Below are 13605 nucleotides of genomic sequence, written 5' to 3' on the forward strand. Positions count from 1 at the left end.
ATAACATTCTTTGGAAAGAAAGAAAGAAAGAAAGAGAAAGAAAAGAAAATAGTTTTCCTACCCACATCTTGAATCACTGGCTCTCTTCTTTGAAAGTTCTGAATAAGATATATTTTTATCCATTGGAATCATGAAAAAGCTGGCTTAGCCATCCCTTTGAGTAATAACTTATCTCACATTGAAATATCTTAATACATATGAACAGTAATAGCTTAAGTGATAAATATTACTGACATGGAGTTATGATTTATCAAGGATAATGTACTGGAAGTGGAGATGGGCAGTGACAGAACAAAAATAATTTTTAACTACACGTTGCCTTGATATTTAGACCATTAACTAAGAAATCATGTGAAGAGCATGAAAACAGATTTCATTCATTTCAAGGAAGCAGAATACTGGCTCATCACTTAACATTTACTAGGCATATTCTCATAGTATTGAAGGTTATGTACATCATTTAATTTAACCACACCCTTCTATAGTAGTGTTATCCCTGTTTGCATATAGGAAACAGACTCAGAAAGATTAAGAATGTTACCTAATTCTAGTAAGCAGCAAAACCTAAACTGATCTAATTCCAGAGCAAAGCTCTTTTCTGCCATCAGTGTGGATCTTTATCTCTGAGAATTGATGAACTCTTATGAGCATTCTTCTAGAAAAAATGCATAAAGAAACAACACATGGGAGGATATAACAGTACAAAGCTCACTAAATGATTGGTGGGTTTAGAGTTGCTTCTGCTGGTAGAGCTTTTGCAAAATCACTTTCCTTTGAGATAGTATGCTTTCAATATTTTCTCTCAAGACTTTCCTAAATTATACATATCAGAAAGCTATTTTGCTTCAAGGCTAAAAAAAATGAGTGTTTTAAACTGTACTTGGTGCCAGTGTTGTACTATATACTCTACATCTGTCAGGATCCAAGCTATGTCCACAAACTGCCCACTATGCTGTGTCTTCTTTCTTATTGTGAAGTAGATATAATTTAATAATTGTGAGGGAAAAAGAAGAGAGAAACACTGCCTCTTGGTCCTAAACATCATACTGTTAGCCTACCCTGGTGCCCTGGGCTAGTTCTTTCTCACTTTTGTTGCCCCTTAGTACAGAGAGTGCATTTTTGTGATCCTTTCTCACAGTCTTCTCTCCAAGTGCATCTTTCGTAAACGCAAGCCTTTTCAAGCAGTTACTTTGTACCAGGTGGTCTTATGTATAATTTTGAATTATATGTATAATTTTGTACTTCTCAGTAGGGTCCTTGAAGACAATACAGCGTAATGGTTAAGAAAGTTGGTGATCTGGGGCACCTGGGTGGCTCAGTCGGTTAAGCGTCCGACTTCACCTCAGGTCATGATCTCATGGTTTGTGAGTTTGAGCCCCATGTCTGTGCTGACAGCTTGGAGCCTTGAGCCTGCTTCAGATTCTGTATCTCCCTCTCTCTCTGCCCCCCCCCCACTTGCAGTCTGCCTCTCTCTGTCTCTCAAAAATGAATAAATGTAAGAATAAAATTAAAAAAAAAAAAAAAGAAAGTGATCTACTGACTGCCTACACCCCTGACTAGCTACATAACCTTGAAGCCCTTAAAAGTATCAGATTTCTTATGTGGCAAATGGGATAATAAATGCACCTACTGCATAGAGTTAATGTGTAAATTAATATAACATGAGATGGTACATGTTATGCATTAGCACAGTGCCTTGCTCTTATTAGTAATAGCTGCTCTTATTACTATTCACTCTGTATTCCCAGTCTCAGCTAGTGCCTAACATTTGGTAGTTTTTTAGCAAATACTTAATGAAATCGAACTAGTTCTGAAATTTAAGTGTTGCATCCACATCCCTCCCACCACTTCTCCCACAGAAAGGAAGAATAGACAAAGGAAGAGAACTGGCATGTGCTCTTTTCTTACTCTAGACCTCTCATCCAGCCCCGATCAATAAAATGATATTCCTGAACCTCAACAAGTTTGAGAATTTTTCAAATTACATTATTTGAAAATAGTTGGGTTCCCTAATTTATCATGCCCCAGGCCCAGAGTCACCAAGCTTATATTAATGCAATATAGTTGAGACTAATGGTGATAATTAATGAACCATTTATGAGCTCATTGGGGATTTTTAAAATTTATTATCCACACCTCATAGAGGTACAGCTATTCTGTTTTTTTAGTAGACTCAACAGTCAAAGTAATCTTTTAAAAAACACAAATCAGATGATATCACTGCCTGCTTCTTACATCTAACAACTATCTACTGTGAAGAGAAAAATATAAACCATTGAGTGAGGCTTAGGAGTACTGTATGCCCTGGCCACTTTTGGTATCGTTCCCCAACCTTCACCTGGTTCCAGGCACATTTTCCTCACAGGTTTGCATTTGCTGGTACTTGTACCTAGACCATTATCCCTCTAATCATTAACATTTCAATTTAAAGGGCCACTCTTGTTTTGGCCAGATACATGCCTCTTCAGTGCCTCTCTATCCCATTATCCAGTTATATTTCTGTCACTTATATGAAATTTATCATTATGTTTACTCTTCTTCCCCCAGCTCTGGGGCATTTGATTAAGAGCAAGGACTTGGTGCTTTCTCCTTCACCATTGAATCCTCTGAGGCTTTCAACAGAGACTGGGGCATGGAAAGTGCTTAGGAAATGTGTGTTTAATAAATGAGCAAATATGTGAATGAATGAAAAAAATGTGAAACAATAGAATAAGAATATTTCTCTTTCAAAAGAACAGAGAAATAATTTCATTCAATAAGAATCAATCACACTTAGTTACGATTTATGACTTAGTAGTTTGCATTCAGTAAAAAATGTTCCATTCATTGCTTTCTGGTACTTTATATGTCATTAATTAAATTTTGCTCATTTTAAGGCCAATCCATGAGACATCATTTAACTTGCCTTCTCTAAACTCTTTAACTTACCCAGCATTAACTCAATTCAGGACATCACCAATTACTGTTCATGTGACACTGGGTAATCATACTTAACCACTCAGTGCCTGTTTCTTTATTTGTAATATGGAATAATAATACTTATCTCATAGGTTTATGAGGAGGGTAAACTCACATATAATGTATATAATGTATATAAATAGATATAATGGTATATATATATATAACAGTATATAAATATGTATAAATTATATATATTTGTATAATTTACTATATAAATTTGTAACAGTATACGTATATATATGTATATATACATATATATACATATATACATATATATACACATATACATATATATATATATACACATACATATATATATATATATATATAAAACTGTCTTAAAATAGTGTCTGGCTCATGGAAGCATTATAGAAGTATTGATTACTGCTATTAGCATTATTATGAAAACTAAATGTTGAGAATAATCCTTCAGAAGTTGTATATTGCACTGAAGATAACGAAAACTAATAGAATATTTAGATATGAGATTAAAGAAGGGGAGCCACTAAAATATACCGAGATAGAAGATTACGAGGGTATAAAAGCATAGAAGCATAAAAACAAAGTTTTTTGCTTTTGTTTTCTTTTTTAAAGAAGAAAGAGCCTAGAAATATGAGGACCAAAACTGTCCATTGGTTGTATTGACATGGAGATAGCTGTGACATTTATAAGTAAAATTTCAAGGCAGTGGGCAAAGAGGTTGGGGTGAGAGAAGCCAGATGGAACTAAATTATAGAATAAATGGGATGTGAAGAAATGGAAACAGTATATGAAGATACTTTTGAAAAGCTCAGCCATGAATTAGATAAGGAAGATAGGCAGGGATCAAGAGAAGATGTTGAGTATATTTTTTTAACATTTTAAGTAGGAGTTACTTAGTCTGGAAGTTGAATTTTGATGGGAATAATTCGTAAGGAGTTTTCAAGTTGTGGAAAATGCAGTGCTGCAAAGTACTTGAGAAGATGAGAGAAAATGGAATACCCACTATGTATAGTGAAAATGGCTTTTTACTTTAACTCTTACAACAAAAAGGAATACAAAGATCTGTACAAATGCTAATGAATTAATGGATTCGACAGTGAGTTATTTACTGACTTCTATTTTCTTTTTTTTTTTTTAGTATGTTTTTAAATGTTTATTTATTTTTGAGAGAGAGAGACAGAGTGCGAGCAGAGAAGGGTCAAAGAGAGAGACACACACAGAATCCGAAGCAGGCTCCAGGCTCTGAGCTGTCAGCAGGGAGCCTGATGTGGAGCTCCAACTTACGAACCAGGAGATCATGATCTGAGCCGAAGTCGGATGCTTAACTGACTGAGCCACCCAGGTGCCCCAGTGACTTCTATATTCTTAATGAGATATGAGACAACTCCTCTCCTAAGAACAAGGGAGATAGAGAGGATAGAGGGAAATTTCAGGAGACTGGGGAAGATTTGTAAAAAAAAATCAGTCCTTTAAGGACAATTAAAAAGAACTTACTAGTAAGTCAGAGCCATATTTCCAGTCTTGAAAACCCCATTTGAAATTGGTAATCTTTATTGGAATACTAATTTGCCTTTGCCATGTAATTTTTCTCTCCAACTACCTGGCTATAAGTTATGAAGAGGTAGAAAAGTTAAAGATGGCAGTGAAGAGAAAATACAATTATGGGGTACCTGGTGGCTCAGTTGGTTAAACATGTGACTTCAGCTCAGGTCATGGTCTCGAGGTTCATGAGTTCGAGCCCCAGATTCAGCCCTTCACTGACAATGCTGGGCCTGCTTGGGATTCTCTCTGTCTCCCTCTCTCTGCCCTTTCCCCACTCGTGCTCTCTTGCTCTCAAAATAAATAAACTTAAAAAAAAGAGAGAAAACATGATTAGTATTTGAAATATGTATGTGATATTCAACCTCAATAGTTGTGTAAACAAAGAAATGGAATGTGAAGTTTCAGTTTATTAATATAACAAAATAAAAAATTTTATATATATTTTGTGTTGACAAAGATCTTGGTAATATAATTTGATTTCATTTTTTGAAAAGTAATCTGGCAATATCTCACAAGATGAAAAGGTCATAGGTTTTACATAGTAATTCTAAGTCTGGAAACTTTAATAAATAATTGATATTTAGAAAATTATTATATAAAGGTGTTCATTGTCAGGTCATACCTAATAACAAAAAATTTGAAACATCTTTAATAGTCAACAATAAGAAAATATTTTAGTTAGTTATATCTCCTTAGTAGAAAATTCATTATTATAATTACAAGAAAATGCAGCAAAACAGAATGCTTAATGAAGAAATCTGATTTCAAAATCATGTTTACCTTGTGACAGCTATGTAAATATATGAATATTTATTATAAATTAAACCAAAATAAAAATTTTAAAATTCTGTAACAGTATGAGAATTTTTTTTTGTTTCAAAATAATATTTAACATGGTTCTTTTTATAATTTTGCTTTTTAAGAGAAGCAGTGAGGAATTTTCTACCGCTTTTCTTAAGACTCTCTGATTACCACATCATGTTACATTTCATACTTTCAGATCAAGTCAACAATTCTATCATCAGGGATTAGATTTATTTTATAGTTCATATTCCAAGTTATTTGATATAAAAAGACCAGATGCAATTGTAAGTGCTTCAAAAATATCATTTCAAGATCCTTTTTTTTTTTTTTTTGCTTAGTCTCTCCTAGTATGGAGATTAAGAAAACTACTTAAAATTGCTAGCCATTCATTTCTACTTTTCTTATTTTTATTCACTTATCTTCACAGAAATGGAAACAAATGAGTCTTCCAGGTACATCTGCCAATTTCTTAAATCCTCTATTATCCACATTATGAAACCGCACTGATATGAATGCTTCCAGTATTTTCAGAGCTCTTCAGTTACTGAATTATACTTTGACTGTCTGTAATAAGTATCTTATGTAAGTGTAAAATTTCGACTCAACTTATGGAAACCTTTTAAGTTCTTAGTTCAAAAGTGAGAGATCCTTAGTTCAGCCTTATGATTAACAATTATTTGCATAGTTAGGAGTTCCTAAATTATTGATGGATACCTGGCAGTACTCACCATTTCTCAGAAGTTCCCTATTACTCCCTCTCTCTCTCCCACTTCCTCTCTCTCTTTCTCTCTCTCTCTCTCTCCCACACACACACACACACACACACACACACACACACACACACACATTGTGATTAGAAGCATAGGCTGTGGCATCATAAAATCTAAAGTTCTAATTCCAGTTGTGCTGTTTCTGGGCCATTTCATTTTAGGTGAGTAACCTAATCTGTGAGTCTTTTTATTTTTATCTATAAAATGGAGATTCCAATTATAACAGACAATCCTCAAAACATCCCTAATCATTTTAGAGTTTCTTTCACAGAGTCAGATACAAAACAGGCACTCAATATATGGATAGGACTTACTTTTTTTATTATTTAGGTTTTGCTTTTCCCTGAGTCTGTGAGCCCCCGTAATGAAACGTAATTTCCAGTAAATTGAGTAACACTTGTCATTAGCAAAGATTTTAACTGAGTTGATTATTTTTCAGTGCAACCCAGATTAGTTTTCTGCCTTTTTTTTTTTTGCCTTATGTAGGTGTTCAGTAAAGATTCATTTAATAAATAATTGAATGAATAAATGAGTGCATTTATTATATAATTTATATCATTATATCAACGAGAATAAATACTAGTTCTTGAGAAAGTAGAACAAATATAACACAGGGGAAAAGGTGAGAAAGGGGTCAATGGAAAAAAAATGCAAACTCATTTTTGTGCCCAGTGTCAGAGTAGAAGAACTGCCCTGTTTTCAAAAGCATGAAGGAGAATTTGCTAAATAACATACCTTAACTGTTCTTAAAAGTTAAGCATAACATTCCCTGATGATTTTTGTATTTTGCACCAATAAAAATAATCTGAGATTAGCCATATTAGAGATAGAATCACGTTCAATGACATTATGTACTCTAAATTTCACTGTACTTTAGACATTGCTTACAATCAATGTTTATGATAATCTCTGCCCTCTGAAGTGGAATCATGCCCATGGTACATATTAGTCATATAAAGGTAGCGTAGTATGAGGTAGTATTTTTCAGGTAAAGTTACTCTTTTCCCCAATTCCAAATTGTACATGTTGGAAGAACATCATTATGCTCAGCCCACAACTAAGAAGTGAGGAGTTATGCTTAAGGTGGAGTATCTACATAAACTATTTGGAATTTTGCATTGGAGATTTATCTGTTTTCCCCCATTTAATTATATATTCCATTATTCATTTTTATCAGTAAGAACTCATGGATTTTTATTTTATACTTTGGGTTATAATGTAATGCTACTTTATTGCTGAAATTGTTCTGGTTGTGACCAATCTGAACACTTTCAGTTGGCTCTTGTGCGACTTTGCTATGTCCCCATCCATATACGTCTGTATTTTTTAGTACTTCATTGTTTTTTTTTTTTGAAAGAGGGTCTAGGCTCATCTTTTATATTTACTGTCCCAGTATGAGAATCAGCCATTTTTCCAAGGAGCCCTAGATCCTTTTATTGGGGAATGGTATTAGACACTAAGATCTGGGGGGAGGTATGTTCATTCCTTCTAGGGTGTCATTGCTTCTAGGTCTGACTGAGCAAAGAGAAAGATGTGTGTATACTAGCCATGTATATACACCTATCTATAAACATTTCTGTACATAATCATGTGTGTCAATATTAAGTGAAACATGAATGTATATTGAAGTTTCCATCTCTGATCTATTACCACATAGATCATTCTTGCCTCATTCCTTGCTTATTTTTAAATTTCAAATCCAACAAAACACTTGACTTTTAAAAGTGTGAAAATCCGCATTTTCAACATCAATAGACTACCTGACATCTGCTTCCAATAAGATGGGGTAGCCCATTTCTCCCAGGTCCTCACACTTAAAACTAAAACCCTGAACACAGCATAAAAAAAAAAAGCATAGGAAGACACTCAAAGATGGAAATAAGGTGGACTTACTAGGAACCTTAGGACTTGAGGAATGACATGGTGATGACTTCCCTGTTTCCTATTGCTCCCTATATATCCTGCAGAGGACACTGCAGGAACCTCTGACCCATAACCACCAACAGAACAAGAGACGTAAAAACGTCTCAAGGAAAACCTGGTCTACCGAGCCAAAGTCTGAGGAAAAGGGTTGCTAACACCAGAAAACCATTTTGGTAATACATGCACTGCTCAAGCCAAATACCAATGGAAAAGTTGCATTCACCACCTATGCCCCCTGGTTTTCGTGGGACCAAGCGAGGACCTGATTTTCAATACCATCCCACTTTTGCCCTCCAAAAGCAGGCAGCACTCTGGTTCTCCTACCAGGGTACTTCAGTGTGGCCCAGCAGTGAGCTGAGCCTCCACCCCTATCAATCAGCAAAGACTTAAGAAGGTGGCCTGACAAGGCTAGTTAACACTGGACTGCCCTCACACAGTCTTAGGGTCCAGTTTGGGAGCTTAGCCTCCACCTCTACTTGAAATCAATAATAGGATGTTGCAAGTTGAAGCTAATAGTCACTCTACTTTGACACTCTACTTTGACAGGGTGACACCACCCTGTCACCTGGTGTCAGTAAGACCCAGTAGGGTGCAGAATGCCTATTCTCTTCCTAAAGCACTAAGATAGAATGAGGTGGCACAAAGCAGGGCTGGTTCTCTTCCCACCCTGGTGTCAGCAGAGAGCTGAGCCTTTGCCCACAACCAGCATCAATGAAAAGGTGGTGTGAAGAAAGACAATTAACACTTCCCTTCCACCTCCCCTAATGTCAGGGGACCTGCTGGGAAGCTGAACCTCCATCCCACTTACAGGAAATATGGTGCTATGAATGGTCCTACTTTGGGGTGGTGGGGCACAGGTATCAGCAGGGCAGGAGGAGAGAGGAGAGCTGAATTTCTATCACATCTGTCTGCAGTGAACCATGTGAATCAGTGCCCACTTTTGCTGAAGTATTGTCAATAGGGCCCAGTGGAAAGCTGTACCTACGTATTCCCACCCCAGTCTTCATGCCACATCTCAATATAGGGATCTTGCTGCTTAAAATAATAATAATAAGATTAAATAAGATTCAGATTCATATAATACTCAAAATGTTCAAATATAATTGAAAATTACTCATCAGGCCAAGAACCAGGAAATCACAAAACAAATGAAAAAATACAAACAACATGCACCAACACCAAGATAAATAAGGTGTTGGAATTATCTAAAAAGGATTTTAAATAAGCTATCATGTAAATGCTTCCAGTAAGCAATTATGTATTCCTTGAAACAAATGGGGAAAAAATAGAAAATGTAAGCAAAGAAGTGGAAATTATAACAATAAAAACAAATGAAAATGATAAAACTGAAAAATACAATAACCAAAATAAAAATCTTATTAGATAGGCTTTAGATTGGAGATGACAAAGTCTAGAATCATTAACTTGAAGATAGATCAATAGAATTCATCAGATCTGAGAAACAGAGAGAAAACCAGACTGGGAGATGGAGGTGAAGAAGGAAAAGGATCTCAAGAACCTGTAGAACAATAAAAAAAAAAAAAGAAAAACAAGAGCTAACACTCGGGGCACATGGTGGATCAGTCGATTAAGTCTTACTTTGGCTCAGGTCATGATTAAATGTTTTGTGGGTTTGAGCCTCATGTGGGCTCTGTGCTGACAGCTCAGAGCCTGGAGCCTGCTCTTGATTCTGTGTCTCCCTCTCTTTCTGCTCCTTCCCCACTCATGCTCTGTCTCTCTCTGTCTCTCTCTCTCAAAAATAAATGTTAAAAAAAAAAGAGCTAAGATTCATATTACCAAAGTCCCAGAATGAAACGAGAGCAAGTAGGACTGACAGAGTATTCAAAGAAATAATGACTAAAAAGTACCCAAATTTGTAAAAGACATAAACCTCAAGATTCAAGAATCTGAGAAACTCCAAATAGGATAAACACAAAGATATCCTTGCCAAGACACATCATAATTAAACTTAGAAAAAATAAAGACAAAAAAATCTTGAAAGCAGACAAGGAGAAACAATGTACTACTTACAGAGAAACATCAGTTCCAATGACAGAACATTTCTTTAATATTTTTTTAATGTTTTATTTATTCTTTTTTGTCAAATTGGTTTCCATACAACACCCAGTGCTCATCCCAAAAGATGCCCTCCTCAATGCCCATCACCCACCCTCGCCTCCCTCCCACCCCCCATCAACCCTCAGTTTGTTCTCAGTTTTTAAGAGTCTGTTATGCTTTGGCTCTCTCCCACTCTAACCTTTTTTTTTTTTTTCCTTCCCTCCCCCATGGGTTTCTGTTAAGTTTCTCAGGATCCACATAAGAGTGAAACCCTATGGTATCTGTCTTTCTCTGTATGGCTTATTTCACTTAGCATCACACTCTCCAGTTCCATCCATGTTGCTACAAAAGGCCATATTTCATTTTTTCTCATTGCCACGTAGTATTCCATTGTGTATATAAACCATAATTTCTTTATCCATTCATCAGTTGATGGACATTTAGGCTCTTTCCATAATTTGGCTATTGTTGAGAGTGCTGCTATAAACACTGGGGTACAAGTGCCTCTATGCATCAGTACTCCTGTATCCCTTGGGTAAATTCCTAGCAGTGCTACTGCTGGGTCATAGGGTAGATCTGTTTTTAATTTTTTGAGGAACCTCCACACTGCTTTCCAGAGTGGCTGCACCAATTTGCATTCCCACCAACAGTGCAAGAGGGTTCCCATTTCTCCACATCCTCGCCAGCATCTATAGTCTCCTGATTTGTTCATTTTGGCCACTCTGACTGGCGTGAGGTGTTATCTGAGTGTGGTTTTGATTTGTATTTCCCTGATGAAGAGCGACGTTGAGCATCTTTTCATGTGCCTGTTGGCCATCCGGATGTCTTCTTTAGAGAAGTGTCTATTCATGTTTTCTGCCCATTTCTTCACTGGGTTATTTGTTTTTTGGGTGTGGAGTTTGGTGAGCCCTTTATAGATTTTAGATCCTAGCCCTTTGTCTGGTATATCATTTGCAAATATCTTTTCCCATTCCGTTGGTTGCCTTTTAGTTTTGTTGGTTGTTTCCTTTGCCGTGCAGAAGCTTTTTATCTTCATAAGGTCCCAGTGGTTCATTTTTGCTTTTAATTCCCTTGCCTTTGGGGATGTGTCAAGTAAGAAATTGCTACGGCTGAGGTCAGAGAGGTCTTTTCCTGCTTTCTCCTCTAGGGCTTTGATGGTTTCCTGTGTCACATTCAGGTCCTTTATCCATTTTGAGTTTATTTTTGTGAATGGTGTGAGAAAGTGGTCTAATTTCAATCTTCTGCATGTTGCTGTCCAGTTCTCCCAGCACCATTTGTTAAAGAGACTGTCTTTTTTCCATTGGATATTCTTTCCTGCTTTGTCAAAGATTAGTTGGCCATACGTTTGTGGGTCTAGTTCTGGGGTTTCTATTCTATTCCATTGGTCTATGTGTCTGTTTTTGTGCCAATGTTTTATTTATTCTTAAGAGAGAGAGGAGAGAGAACGTGAGCAGGGGAGGGACAGAGTGAGAGAAGGACACAGACTCTGAAGCAGGCTGCAGGGTCTGAGCTGTCAGCACAGAGCCTGATGCAGAGCTTGAACTCAATGAGCCATGAGATCATGACCTGAGCTGAAGTTGGATGCTTAACTGACAGAGCCACCCAGGCGCCCCCAGAATATTTCTAATCTGAAGCTTGGAGCGAGAACATTGTCATAATATTTTTCAAGTACTGAAAGAAATGTCAGTCACAAATTCATAAATTCTATATTTACTTTCTTGTTTGACTTATATCAATGGACTACTAACTAATCTTTCTATATGCAGAATTGCCATCACCCTTCCCCAACAATCCAGCCACTGAAAGAAAACACAGGCAAATTTTTCTTACAAAAACTTCTGATTATGTTATGAAAATCAACTTTTCTCTCTCTTCTAACTTTAACTTTCCAGTTAAAATCCTTCAGTGCATTTACCTCTTGCTTAGGATAAAATCTTGCATTCTAACTGTATTAGTCTATTTGCACTGCTATAACAAAATACTACAGAGTGGGTGGCTTATGAACAATGGAATTATTGTTCTGGAGTCTGGAAGTCCAAAATCAGGGCAGCGTGGCTGGGTGAGGGTCCTTTTCTGGGTCACAAATTTGTCATTGTATCAAGTGGCAGAAAGTGGTAGGGAGCTCAGTGGGGTCTCTTTTACAAAATCACTAATCCCATTCAAGAGGGCTCCACCCTCATGACCTAATCACCTCCCAAAGGCCCCACCAACTAATACCATTACATTTGGGGATTAGGATTTCAACGCATGAATTTGGGGAGAACACAAACATTCATACCATGGCACTACTACATGGACCATTCGTGATCTGGTTTCTAACTCTTTCTCCATGTTCTTAATATACTCCAGTGAGTATACTGATTGTATATGTAATTCCTTTCTAGTCTAATCCTTAACTATTCTTTTTCTTGCTACCATGAATTTCTCTCCTCTTTGTCTCAAAAATCACTCCTCATTCATGTTACATATCCATCTCACATAGTGCCTTCTACAATAAACCCTGCTGATACTCACATACCACTGTCCACAGCATGAATTATGGTCCTGCTATGTCTTGCTATAACATGCTGTAATAATTTATGTTATAATTATGGATTTACTTATCTGGGTGTCCTAATACATTGCATTCCAGATGGTAAGATAATGCTTTCAATAATGGTAACACTGGTGTCTAGTATACCTATGGCATATTTTAGGTGTTCGGTAAATGCTTGTTGAATGAATGAATGATCAACTTGAAATCTTAATCATTCACTTTTTAAATATCTATCAAAGACACCCAGTTTTCCAAAAAGATTGGGGACTTGAGATCTTAGACTTGATTTGATAACAGAAATTGTTGATCTATTAGTGCTTAAATGCCTCAAAGTAAAACCATGAACCCAAGAACTTAAGGTTTTCCACTTGGACTTTCAAGCTAGTCATTAATATCCCCATCCCCACTGTATCAGATGCTGTCAGTGCTCCCCAGCACTCATCATTGCAGTAAAGACTGATAGAATCATGCTATCACCTGCAATTATCTACCCTGTACAGGCCAGAAGTGCCCAAGAGTTGATGTATGTGGGTGTAGCTTTCAACCAATGACAGTTTCTCACCCACTATTGGGGTAACTGAATCACACTCTGTAGTCTCACAGAACTCCCCTGAAGGACTGACAGCAGTTCTCCCCAGGAGTAATCTGTTCAGTAAAGCACCACTACTGGCTTCCTCCCATGCCTCTATTCTCAGTTCCCACTCCACTTCTGGGTTTCCTGGGACTACCTCCCAGATAAACAGTTTGCATTCAAATTCTCTTCAAGTTCTGCTTCTAAGGGAATTCAGTCTCAAACAATTTATAGCCTCGTAATGATTCACTCGTCCATGCAGAGTCTCACTATAAAAGTATCAAGGCATGGCACATTATGTGTCACTCTTCCTAGATCCTATTATAAACAGATAGGAAAGAACATAACTTTGAAGAGAAAAATAATTTATATGAGAATGGTCAATGGATAAAGGGAAGGTAAGTAAGATAGTGCCATTTGTTTTCCATTAATGATGCTTTGGAATTTATCAGCAGATG

General features: G+C 36.6%; 1 protein-coding gene and 1 long non-coding RNA gene across 3 annotated transcripts in view; one reads left to right on the forward strand and one right to left on the reverse strand.

The window, feature by feature from the left end:
- PKIA (cAMP-dependent protein kinase inhibitor alpha) overlaps positions 1 to 13605 on the forward strand; it is a 95572-nt gene that overhangs the window by 43849 nt on the left and 38118 nt on the right. The window lies entirely within an intron of this gene.
- LOC125156771 (uncharacterized) overlaps positions 1 to 13605 on the reverse strand; it is a 104656-nt gene that overhangs the window by 3262 nt on the left and 87789 nt on the right. The gene's annotated exons all lie outside the window — the stretch shown is intronic.

Source organism: Prionailurus viverrinus, chromosome F2 (genome assembly GCF_022837055.1).
Source record: "Prionailurus viverrinus isolate Anna chromosome F2, UM_Priviv_1.0, whole genome shotgun sequence".
Lineage (NCBI taxonomy): Eukaryota > Metazoa > Chordata > Mammalia > Carnivora > Felidae > Prionailurus > Prionailurus viverrinus.